This window comes from Mastigoproctus giganteus, chromosome 13 (assembly GCF_048544385.1).
Source record: "Mastigoproctus giganteus isolate SK-2022 chromosome 13, ASM4854438v1, whole genome shotgun sequence".
Classification (NCBI taxonomy): Eukaryota; Metazoa; Arthropoda; class Arachnida; order Uropygi; family Thelyphonidae; genus Mastigoproctus; species Mastigoproctus giganteus.
In genome coordinates, this window is record NC_143587.1 from 20,017,131 (window position 1) to 20,030,700 (window position 13,570).

The 13,570-nt window shown below is 38.4% G+C and overlaps 1 protein-coding gene across 2 annotated transcripts in view; it reads right to left on the minus strand.

The window, feature by feature from the left end:
- The window catches only part of Phb1 (prohibitin 1), a 53,543-nt gene extending 40,386 nt beyond the window's left edge, over positions 1 to 13,157 (minus strand). Inside the window, exon 1 of one of the 2 annotated variants that reach the window (XM_090388046.1) lies at positions 13,105 to 13,157. The gene's annotated coding sequence lies outside the window, so the exon portion shown is untranslated. Of the gene's footprint in view, positions 1 to 13,048 lie in introns of both variants that reach the window. The other variant, XM_090388045.1, reaches the window with a different exon arrangement.
- Positions 13,158 to 13,570: the final 413 nt, after the last annotated feature.

Here is a 13,570-nt window from a genome sequence, read left to right on the forward strand (position 1 = left end):
GCCAGCGGGTGGTTGGTTGGTGGAACAGACTTCCATCCCTTGTGGTGGAGGTTGATAGCCTAAATAAGTTTAAGGCTCAGCTGGACAGGTATTTCGAACGAACAGAGGGGTGAAGTGGAAGTGGTTATTTTTATTTATTTATGTTACTTTTTTTTTTTTTTTTGGCTGATGCTGCATAAGCTTGCTTTCTTGCATCAAATGCCTCTACGAATGCTAATGCTAATGCTAGTGCCTCCATTAATTTTCCTGGAACAGAAGTTAAACTCACAGGTCTATAATTACTTGTCAGCCTTTGATCCTCCTTTGTGAATTGGGGTGACATTTGCACATCTCCAGTCTGTGGGTACCTCCCCAGAGTCCAAGGAAGCTGTCATAATTATGGCTAAGGGTTTGCTTACTTCCTTTGCTGCCTCCTTTAATATAACTGGATAGATCCCATCCACGCCGGTTGCCTTTCTTGTGTTTATCTTCAACAATTTCTCCTCCACTTTACTCTCAGTTATTACATTTCAGTTTCATTTTTATTGATGTCTTTCTCAATTTTGCAACATCTTTTGTGAACAAATTAAAGACAGTCAAAAAGTATTTTATATTGCTTGATTTTCACATTTTCTTTCTGTCCACTTCCACTGTTTTATGTAGCCATTTCTGCTCTGCATCAATAAACTATGCTGAATAGCTGAATCCTTGTTTCTTCAGTTATTATTAGTTTAGCTGAATCCCGATATTGCAATGATCACAATAAGATGTGTACACTGTGTATACTTATGAGGGTATCAAAAAGTTCATAAAGAGGGTATCATACCCTTACCTAAAAATAATAGCCCTAGAAAAGTGAAAATTCACAGGAACTTTAATCCTCTTCTGTGTACTCTCCACGTATAGTAACATATTTCTCCCACCTATGGATCAGTTGTCTGGTGCTTTGATCATAGAAGTCTGTATTTTTTGCCTGAAACCATAATTACAATTCATTGATGACTTCCTGAGATGAATCAAAGCGGCATCCATGTCATTAATCAATCAAAAAAGTTCTCAACATCTGCATTACACAAATCCAACAATTGGCAAGAACATTGCATTCGACATCGCTTCTGCAAAGGCATCAGCAATCTTAGAACTCATCGTGCGGAGACCTTAGATATGTGCAGATGGTCATATAAAATGCTGTGGGCAGACATAACGAATTCCCACTGCATTTGCAATGAAATGAATTGTCACAGACCTATCACTCAGCACCAGCTGCTCAACCTTTGAAACCATCTCACTGTCTGTGGATTAGAGGTCTGCATGGGCCTAGATTTTTTATTTTTACTCGGCCCGGCAAGAACTCTAGCCAGCCTGGCCCAACCTGAGCTCAACATTTTTTCCCAAAGAATTGATTTTTATCCCACACCAATTGAAACTTTTTATATAAATAAAATCGCTAGAATTACTTTGAAGTTTCATAATAATAAAAAAAAATAAACTTTCAGATTCAAAATTCAATATTAATAATTATATAACAATATTAATTATCCAAAATAATTACCAATATTAATTATATAAAAAAGAAAATGTAATAAATTTTCAATTTACCATATTTAATATAATTCCAAAACGAATATCGATATCCACCTCTATTTAAATTAAATAATTAGAACTGACTGTCACTGGCAATTCTCACTGTATGAATGATGGGTAAGCATTCCCCTTACCTGTATTTCTAAACATGTAGGTTGGTGCAAATGCATCATTTTAACATAGCTATCTACCAAAGTAGTTGAATTAATTAATTAATTGGCATTGTTTTGGTTGTATCTCATATTGTGAATGCCTTCAAAATGAGTTCCCATGGTATTGTACTATCTCGAATAAATAACACAGCTTGAAACGGTGCCGTCTGGGTGCTGGTATCTGCCGAGAATAAATAAGTCTTCTCCACTGATGAAGTGCTATTTATTCAAGGTAGTACATTACCATGGCAACTCACTGTGAAGGCATTCACAATATGAGATACAACCAAAATGATGGCAATTAATTCAATCACTCTGGTAGATAGCTATGTTAAAAAGATGCATTTGCACTAGCCTACATATTAGTCATTCTACCTCTTAGCATGAGACCTTGGCCCTTAAATACTTTATAGACTGTATTTCTAACTTATTGGTCAGTGTTGAATATAGCAAAGAAGCAGTTAGAAATTGTTACAAGTGAATGTTCTTAGAACTGAAAGTAGGTTAACCCAAAATCTCAGATGTAGTAGAACTAGGAATTAATGGTATCACACTTAATGTATACTGTACACATAAAACTAAAAAGGAACCCATTGTAGGGGGAAATAATGACTCCCTTGATGTAATGTAAATTGCAACTATGCCCACTTAAGAATAAAGGCTACTTTACCGAACATAAATACAGAGTGGGCCATTCCACAAAAGAGTACAAATTTCAGTGAATTTTGGAGACTTCCAATTGATTCTTATAACCATCGCCTTCTCAAAGTCTATGTTGTATAAATGCTTGAAAATAAACTGGACTTTGATGAGCTAAATAAATATATTAAGACCACGTTAGCAGGAACAGATATTACCATACGAAGGCCTACTAGAGTCGAGTGGTAATTGAAAAGAAAGACGGAAACATCAGTAAGAAAAGAATTCGCAAGACGGAATATGCAAAGATATAACAGCTGTATTATAAAAATAGGAGGCGTTGCACCCTACAGATATTAAATGATTCATCAATGAACAATTGGAACATTCCACACGAAGATTTCTTTTCCTATTGGAAAGATTTGTTTTGTCCAACACAAGAGCCTCAAAGTGCTTCAGAGGCAATGTTCCAGTATAACTCCATTGAAATCCCGGATAGACATATAGCAGAAGAGCTATGTAGACTCGGTAGACCACTCTGCCATCATTGAAGCCGCTTTTCGGCATGGCCTCCCGTATAGTTTTTCAAAATATTTATGTAACTTATATGGAGGAGCCACAACCACTATAAGGTTTCATGGCAGAAGCCATTGTGTAGCTCCAACAAGGGGGTGTATGACAGGGAGATCCTTTGTCTCCTCTGTTGTTTAATATGGTAATTGACCTCTTGTTGGGGAACCACCCCAAGCATATTGGGTTTAGACTTCAGAATAAAATTGTACACGCAATGGCTTTTGCCAATGACCTCATACTGGCTGCGAGTACAAAGGGTGGTTGTTAGACAGAACAAAATCTTTTTTGTCAAAGCGAGGTCTAGAGATTAACATCAAAAAGTCCTGGACTCTTTCCCTAGTTGCCTCGAGAAAACAGAAGAAAGTCAAGATTGATCCTAGTAGGTTTCTCTTGGGAAATGAGGTATTATCGGTAAAACAACATGAGGATAAATGGTTGTATCTAGGTGGGAGTTTTTGGCCGCTGGGATAACAAAAGTGGATGTGGACCTCGAGGTGGAGTTGAGTAGGCTAAAGAAAGCCCCACCTCCAGCAGCGATTGTTTATTTTGAAGTCTTACCTAATCTCTAGATTCTATCATCACTTAGTTCTAGGAAGGATCACTGTTGGGAGACTCAACTCCCTCGACAAAAGATTAAGTCCTCGGTAAAACAGTGGCTGAATCTCCAAAAGGCTACTCCAAATCCATATTTTCATGCAAGTATTCGGGATGGAGGTTTAGGTTTACCATCATTTAGATGGAGTATTCCCATCCTGAAGAGAAACAGACTAGATAAACTTGCTTCCTCAAACTGCACTATTATTTGAAAATTAGTATCACATTTATTTTCATAGAGAGAGAAGTAAAGCGAGTCAGCTGTGTTTTGATGGACAATGCATGTAAATAATAAACTTGCCATAGCAAAATATTGGGAAGCACTCCTCTATACATCTGTGGATGGACGTGCTCTGCAGGAGTCCTCCCTTGTCTCAGCTCAGCATCAATGGGTAGGGGATGGGACCCAGTTCCTGGCTGGTCACGAGTATATTGAACTGGTCAGGACCCAAATTAATGCTCTTCCTACCCTCTCCAGAACATCAAGAGGACGATCTTTGGATCATAATTGTAGGGGAGGCTTAGCAGCAGAGTCCCTGACTCATGTGGCACTCCACTGTCATCAGTCCCATGACAAGCGGATAAGTCGACATGATGCTGTTGTAAGTATTGTAAACAACAGGCTGAGTCAGAGGGGATGGAGGATTCGTGTGGAGCCTAGATTCACCACTAGCGAGGGTGTAAGAAAATCAGATAACTTGACATATATCTTAGACGCACAAATTGTTGGAGCCGGCGATGGACTAGAGGTATCTCATCATTTGAAAATGCACAAATACAATATGAATAGGGACTTGAAGAATCAAGTAGAGGTCCAAGAAGGAAATAAACAAGTGGTTTCCACTATAACCCTCTCTTATAGAGGGTTGTGGTGTAGAACTTCTGCTAATATTTTACTAGGTCTAGGTCTAACAAGATCAGACATAAAAGTCATCTCTGTCAGGGTGCTTCACGGGACCTATGGTTGTTGGAAGCGCCGCCAACAGAGGACCTCCGTGTGGAGGAGACAACATCCCATATCTGTGTAGTTGTATGGAAAATTTAGGTCTCGTGTCCTCAACATGATAAATCTGTAAAAAAAAAAAAAAAAAAAAAAAAAAAAAAATATATATATATACACACACACACATATATATTGTATTTGGTAAATTAAATGCACTTGGCATAATCCTTATGGGTTTTGATAATTAACTATATAATATCGGTGTAAATACACCATAGTTAACCCATAGATTTGAGTTACGATTGTAGTGTAGAAGGCATCGTTTTAATTGTATCTCATAATGTGGTTGCCTTCACAACAAGATAGCTACTATTGAATTACTTCAAATAAATAACGCTTCTCTAGGAGAGAAGACTATTGTTATTTATTTTCAGCGTACAACCACCCAGACGATCGTTTCGAAGCTTTCTGGCTTCGTCATCAGTGGGCGGGCAGGTAATACAACAAGCCATCTCAGTTGCGAAGTTATATCCACATTATGAGAGATGCCAGAAGGGTGTGGTGGTAATGTATTTGGAAAATTAAATGCACTAGACATAATCCTTATGGGTTTTGATTTTTTTAAGTGCATTTAATTCTTTAAAAGTTACAACTTTTAAAGAGGAATCTCTTTAAAAGTTACAGCTGTCCGTTACAGGCTCCGCAAAAACGATAAGTGTTTGCGTTTTATTTACATGATTGTTATTTTATATTGTACTTAATACGTAGTCATATGGTTATAGTTACGCTGGTTATTTTTTATTTTAATTTAGATAAAGAGTTTTTGTGGATTTTACTTACGATAGGCAAAACCGTTATTTCGTTCGATTTTTGTAGCCATTGTTTTTTGTATATAGTGGTAGGGAATTCAAATTTTTTAATTGAGGTAGCTAGGTAGCTCTAACGCATAATTATATAGTAATATGCTTCACTGTTCTATTTAATAGTTTCTATTCAAATACTATTGACATTTAATTTATTGATTTTATTAATTTAAACTACCATGCCCCAAACTAGAGCAGCAAAGCAACGGGCACAAAGTGGCAGGAGTGCTGTGACTCGGCGGAGAACTGAGGGGGGGCAATTCTCCAACGCATCACAGCCTAAAAAAATGTGCAGCTTGTGAAATGTTTGCCGAACTCTCTGGAACAGAACATGATATTGCCATGGGGGATGTCTTTGTGTGTGTGTGTGTGCGATGTAAGGAGTGTAAGGAAATCAGGCGACAACTCAGCGTTGTTATGGGCCTATATGAGAGTTTGAAGGACAGGGTGGATGCTCTCGAAAGATCTAAATTGAGGGGCCCATCAGGCTCTCAGCTGCCCACATCAACGCCAGAGCTTGCACTTGGTCATCACGCAACACAGCGGCAACCCCTAAGGCAGAATGCGCTGGTCCCACAGGAACTAGTAGTTGTTGGTGACTCTATTGTCAGGGAAACGGGGAACATCCTTTGTAAAAGGGATAGGTGGAACAGGACCAGGGTATGTCTGCCGGGGGCAAAGGTTGATGACGTTGTAGAGCGGATATCATCTTTCAAGGGCACAAAAGGTGATATAGTTGTACACGTTGGCACTAATGATATTAAGAGTAGGAGACCGGCGGAATTACTCAACAAGTACAGGTCACTGTTGAAAAAAAGCCGTGAAATAGGGTTGAATTTGAAAGTGTCTGCAATTCTGCCCAGACACGATAGAAGGGAGTACATGATGAGAGCCTTGTCGATCAATTCTGCCCTGGAAAGATTGTGCAAGGATCAAGGGGTAGAATTTTTTTCAGCCTGGACTGTACTTGTTAACAGGAGAGATTGCTTCTACAGGGATGGGATACACTTAAATAGAAAGGGTGCAAGAACATTTGCTGATGCTATCGAGGCAGTGTTAGGTGGGTCGGAAAACTGCTAGTTTGGGGGGATACAAAGACTAATAGTTTAACAGTAACCGCAGGCAGAGGTGAAGGTGATTCTTGCACAACTGGTATTTCTCCACTTGTTCTCAAAATCTGTGCTCCTGAACTTACTCCTGTTCTTTGCCACCTTTTTTTCACTCTCTTATTCCAAAGGTGTTTCTCCTTCTGCTTGGAAATTTGCTCATATCTAGCCACTTCCTAAAAAGGGTGAGAAATGCCTCCCATCCAATTATCGTCCCATTACAATTATTTCTACTCATTCTAAAGTAATGGAGAAATCAGTTAACTGCCAACTCTTAAACTACCTAAAAACCTTCCGTCTGATCAATGATCGCCAGTATGGATTCCGACAGTGTCGATCCACTGGTGATATTCTGACTTATGTTGCCCATTTATGGACAGATTCAATGGAAACGTTTGGTGAAACATAAGCAGTTGCTCTTGACATCTCAAAGGCTTTCGATTATGTTTGGCATAAAGGTCTTCTAAAGAAGCTTCCATCTTATGGTTTGCCAACTGTTTTTTGTAATTGGTTTTCCATTTTTCTCTCTGATCGCTCACTGAGGTTGATGGTAGTTGGCTCTCTGTCTTCTAACTTCTCCATTAATGCTGGTGTCCCCCCAAGGTTCAATTCTTTCCCTCACTGTTTCCTCTTTTATATTAATGACTTCCTTCCATTGACTGGAAATCCTATCCATAGTTTTGCCAATGATAGCATATTGCATTCCACTTTCCATTTTGAGAAACCTTGCCCTGCTCAATCAGCTTCAACTTCTCGAATATCCGCTACCAATTCCTTAAATGCCGATCTCCAGGTAATTCTCCAGTGGAGCAAAGACAACTTTGTTGATTTCAATCCTTCTAAAACTCAAGTCTTGTCTTATATCTCGCAAAAAGGATTCTTCTTCTCGTATGCTTATCTTTGGTGACACTCCGATTTCTAGGCAAAATGATATATCTCTTTTGGGGATTACCCTGACTTCTAATCTCTCTTGGTGCAAGCACATTACAAATATTACTTCCTCTGCATCTAAAAAACTTGGTTTTCTCTTTTGCTCTCAGTGTTACTTTTCTTCCAAACAGCTGTTCACTCTGTACAAATTGCAAATCTGCCCTACCATGGAATATTGTTCCCACATCTGGGGCGGTGCCCCCAAAACCTCTCTCAGGCTTCTAGATTCCATTCAGAAGAGGGCAGTTAGGTTAATTAATGTCTCCTCTGACAGAGTCTCTCCACTTGCTGTGGCGGCTCCGTAGCCAGGTGGGCAGGAGCAGCAGTGCGTAGCCCACGCTTCTTGATTAGACCGGGGTTTGAGCCCATGACCACCAAATATGGAGGATGCGGAAGGGTCAGGGAATGACCACCGCATATCCCCGGAGCAATATGGCCTTAGTTCCTAATGCTCCTAAAAACCAAATAACAAACAAACAACAATCCACTCGCTGTCTCATAGACATACTGTTTCTGCTGCATGACTTTTCTACAGATACTTCCATGGGTACTGTTCTTCTGAATTAGCTTCTATAATTCCCGCTCTCTCTTTTGAAACAGTCCGAACATGTGCCACCACCAGCTAATATCCATTTACTGTCCAACTTCAAACTTACAGAACCAACTTTTCATCTTCCTCGTTTATTCATTCAGCTGCCGTTTTCTGGAACAACCTTCCTTCATACGTATTTCCTGAAAATTACAGTCTACAAGAGTTCAAGTCTAATGTCAACAAATATCTTCTTTTGTCTTCTCAACTTGCAACCCAAGCATGGTACTAAGTACTTTAGATTCTAATACCTCTCATGTTTGGGGTTTTCATAAAAAAAAAACCAACAACATTTAATAATATATGAATTTATTTTTTTCTATATAAATTGTGTGGAAAAAAGAAATTGTCAAATTTCTGTTTGTCCAGTTTTGATGAAATTTGGGTTGGTGCGACAAATTAATCCCAGGGGCTCACATCTGGTGAGTATGGGCTTGGCACCCCCAGGATCCTGAGCTGGATATCATCATTCTTCTCTTTCTTGGTGATTCCCTTTTACTTCTCTTTCTCAATCTCTCTCTCTCTCTCTCTCTCTCTCTCTCTCTCTCTCAGGGTAGTTCAGATTTTTTTTTTTTTTTTTTTTTTGCCTGGTGCAGCATAAGCCTCAGGCTTCTTGTATCATAAGGCTAATAATAATAACTTCTATTAGAATAAGAAGCGACCTGGAGCTAGGGGTGTTGGGGGTTTCAGGGACGGATGGCAGTCATCATGGAATAGTTGGGTATATGGGATGTGTTAGGGTAACAAGGAATAGGCATAGGAGCATGTATACCAATGCTAGAAGTATAATAAATAAATTTGATGAATTTGAAGTGTTGGTCAAGACATCAAAGGCGGATATTGTTGGGATAGCGGAGACGTGGTGTCACAAAGATATAAGGAATGCAGAACTGGAATTTGGGGAGTACAATGTGTACAGAAAGGATAGACAGGACAGAAAGGGAGGGGGTGTTATGCTGTTAATTAAGAAAAACATAAAATCAAAGGAAGTGCACCCAGTTAATATAGATGAACGGTGCTCTGTTGAGTCAGTTTGGTGTGAGATAAGCACTGCGAAAGGAAAAATAAGAGTAGGAGTGTGTTATAGGCCTAATGACTTGAATGAGTACAATGAACAATTGTACAGAGAAATAGAGTGGGTCAGTAAATCAGAATGTCTTATAATGGGGGATTTTAACTTCCCAGATATTGACTGGAACTTGTGGGTTGGTCACTCACACACTAGTCAGATTTTGTGGACTTATTGGATGATTGTTTTCTGCAGCAGCATGTTCGAGAGGCAACCAGAGAAAGTAACACTCTTGATCTGGTTATCAGCAGTGATCATTCGTGTATTAAGAATTTGCAGATAAAGGAACCACTAGGTGGCAGTGATCACAGTGTGCTGAAGTGGGATTTACTCAAAGAGGTAACTACCGTCAGGGGTAAAGGAAAGGGTTTTTGCTTCCGTAAAGGGGAGTACAGTGGTCTCAGACAGTTTTTAAATTCTGTACAGTGGGATCAACTGACGATGTTACAAACAGTAAATTCTAAGTGGGAAGCATTCAAGGAATCAATCGTGGAAGCTACTAGACTTTATATACCGATTAAGAAATATTGTTCAAGGTTTAGGCCTAAATGGTTATCAAATGAACTAATGAGACTCGTGACAGAGAAGAAAAATGCATGGGATGCATATAAATTATCAGGTGACGCAGAAGCCTGTGGCAGATATAAGCTAGTCTGTAATCAGGTCACAAAGGAGGTTCGGCAGGCGAAGATGGATTACGAGAAATCTTTGGCAAAAGATGCTAAGAAAAACAGCAAGGATTTCTTTACTTATATAAACTCTAAAAGGAAGGGGATGAATATGATTGGTCCACTTGACATCGATGGTTTGACTGTTGATGATCCTGCTCAGATAGCAAACAAACTGAATGAGTATTTTGCATCTACATTCACACGTGAGGAATTATTACAGTTTGAAAATGGAAGAAGGTTATCAAATTGTAGCAGTGTGCTTAATGATTTTGTAATAACTGAGAGCAAAGTGGAGGAGAAATTGTTGAAGTTAAACATAAGAAAGGCACCTGGGGTGGATGGGATCTATCCAGTTATTTTAAAGGAGGCGGCAAAGCAACTAAGCAAACCCTTAGCCATAATTATGAGAGCATCCTTGGACTCAGGGGAGGTTCCCACGGACTGGAGATGTGCAAATGTATCCCCAATTCACAAAGGTGGATCGAAGGGTGACACGAGTAATTGCAGACCAGTTAGTTTAACTTCTGTTCCGGGTAAAATAATGGAGTCACTGGTTAAAGATACATTGCAGGATCATCTAGACAAGACTGCAGCAATAATTCAAACACAGCATGGGTTTGTTAAGGGAAAGTCTTGTCTGACAAATTTGATTGGTTATTATGATGTGGTCACAAAGGAACTGGATGCAAAAAATAATTTTGATATCATATACTTGGATTTCAGGAAAGCTTTTGACACTGTTGCGCATGGAAGACTACTGTACAAATTGGAGCAGAATGGTATTAAGGGTAAGTTGCTACAATGGATAAAAGAATGGTTAAGTGGGAGAAGACAGAGGGTGGTAATCAATGGGTGCTGCTCTTCGTGGACTAATGTTATAAGTGGAGTCCCACAGGGTTCGGTGTTGGGTCCACTGTTGTTTTGTGTATTTATCAATGATATTGATGAAGGTATATCAGGCTTAATGTCGAAGTTTGCAGATGACACAAAGGTTGGCAGGGTTGTTAATGACAGTAATGGCAGTGTGCTACTGCAACAGGATCTAGATAATTTGGGCAGATGGGCTAAGAAGTGGCAACTGAAGTTTAACCTTGACAAATGCAAAGTACTGCACATGAGTAGAAGTAACCCCAGAGAAACGTACCAACTGTGTGGTACTACACTTAAGGTGGTAGAAAATGAAAAAGACCTGGGAGTAATTGTGCAGTCAGATATGAAGTTTTCTGAGCAATGCAGACAGGCTGCTAGGGCAGGTCATGGGGTTTTGTCAATGATATATAGGAATTTTGCTAGCAGGGAAAAGGAGGTGATTGTCCCTCTGTATAAGGCAATGGTCAGGCCACGCCTTGAGTACTGCGTACAGGTCTGGAGGCCTCATTTTAGGAAGGATGTAGATTTGCTTGAGCGTGTACAGAGAAGAGCAACACGATTGGTGAGGGGAATGAAGGGATCCTCTTAAAAAGAGAGGCTTAAGTTCTGCAAATTGCAGTGGCTGGAGACTAGGCACCTGCGCGGTGATCGGATTGAGGTCTATAAGGCCTTGAATGGGTTGAGCACGCTGAATTCTGATGGGATCCTTCCACTTGTTCAGATTACGAACCTACGGGGATATAAGTTCAAATTAAGAAAGGACAGATGTAGAATAGATGTGCGGAAATTTGCCTTTAGCCAGCAGGTGGTTAATTGCTGGAACAAACTTCCATCTGTCGTTGTGGAAGTTGATAGGTTAAATAAATTTAAGGAGGAACTGGACAGGCATTTGGAGGGAATGGTGTGATTTTTTTTTTTTTTTTTGGCTGATGCTGCATAAGCTCCTACACTTGCTTTCTTGCATCATGTGCCACTACTACTACTACGATCGTCTGGGTGGTGGTACACTGAAAATAAATAACAGTTGTATTCTCTACTAGAGAAGCGTTATCTATTTGAAGTAATTCAATAGTAGCTATCTTGTTGTGAAGGCAACCACATTATGAGATATAATTAAAACGATGCCTTCTACGCTATAATCGTAGCTCAAATCTATGGGTTAACTATGGTGTATTTACACCGATATTATATAGTTACATATATATTGTACACATACAACTAAAAAGGAACCCACTGCCGGGGGACATAATGACTCCCTTGATGTAATGTAAATTGCAACTATGCCCACTTAAGAGTAAAGGCTACTTTACTGAGAAAAAATACAGACTGGGCCATTTCCACAAAAGAGTACAAATTTCAGTGAATTTTGGAGATGTTGGCAAAGTGCACCTTATTGGCCAATTAAAAATGTCAACAGATAACTATAAACATTTTTTTCTAAAAAACCTTTAAAAATTTAATTTATTAAAAAAAAAAAAAAAATATATATATATATATATATAAATAATGTGTGGTTTGTAAAATAAATAGTCTGTGAAATATATACAGTATATACATATGTGTGTAGAAAATAGTCCGAAATAATAATTCATTATGCTTATTTGTACCCGAACATCATTCATGTTACCGGCCTGAGCCCGAACATCCTTCTTGTTACCTGGCCCAGGCAGACCTTTACTGTGGACGTTAATGGCCTTCATTCTTTCATCAAAGACACTTGTACGATCACACTAGAACTCCAGTTTCCACTTTTTTTTTTTACAGTATCATAGTATGGAAAATTCTGCCCATACACAGCCTTCATTTCATCATCAATTTCCTTAGCTTTCTTGCCCTGCAAATGCAGGAACTTGATCACTGCTCAATCACTTTTTTTTATGAATTTTTTTTTTATGAACATTCATCTCAATGGTTTTGTAGTATTTAGAAATACAGCAAAACTATCAAACTTCAATGATCAAGTGTAATGCCAGAAGTACATGGTCGTGGGGGGTTAGAAACAATAATTTGCACTGTTCCTAGGTCTCCTACTACCTTGGAAGTAGGAGACCTACTACTGCCACTGCACCTCAGTAAATCTAGCCTTAATGAAATGATTCTACACTATTTAAATGCTGAGGGTTGGAGATGACAAGGACTCTACATCAAAAAATAATACCAAAATTTCTTTTTTCCTTTATCTGTTCGCCTTCAACTTGATCTAATAAGTTAATTTAAGCAAAATTGTACTTTCAAAAACTGAATTTTCTGTCCATGTATTTCATTTACAATATTTTAAACTGGAATATGGGAAGGGAAGGGTGGTTTTTAGGCCAATTGGAGGGAGCTAATTAATTAGAACCGCTTTGCTACTTGAGGAAAACAATTACAATCAGAAATGCCGCTTATTTTTAATTAAAATGGACTCTCACTTTTGATTTTAACTAAATAAGTTAAATTATGATGCATATAATATCAATCTTATAGTTATATCTTTAAATACATACCTAAAAATATTTAAAACATATTATTTTATAAGATTTTTAAAGGTTTACACACGAACCTCACGAACAACTCATGAAAGCCATGCCAATAATCTAAAACCAGACTCTTTTCTTCTATAAAACGAAACACAACATGCAACGGAAAATTTTATGTATAACGAAAACTATTATTAAATTGTAATTGAATTAACTTGTATTTAACATTTGCTATAATGAGGGGAATAGAAGTAATCCGCAATGTTTTATATTTTTTACCAGACGCACCTGCTTGAAGAGTAGTCTTATATGAATTCATTCAAAAGAAAGATAATGGTGTATAAGCTTGCATTCTTGCATCATATGCCTCTACTAATGCTAAAGGGAGAACACATTTAAAGGCGGCAAATGAAATCAGTAATCGTAGTAAATGAAATTCAAATGGTAGATAATAAAAAAGCAAACCCCCCCTTATTTAAAACTTTTTTAAGAAATTTTCTTTAAACTTTTTTAAAAGTAATTTATCATTCATGTAAATTGCATTAGTAT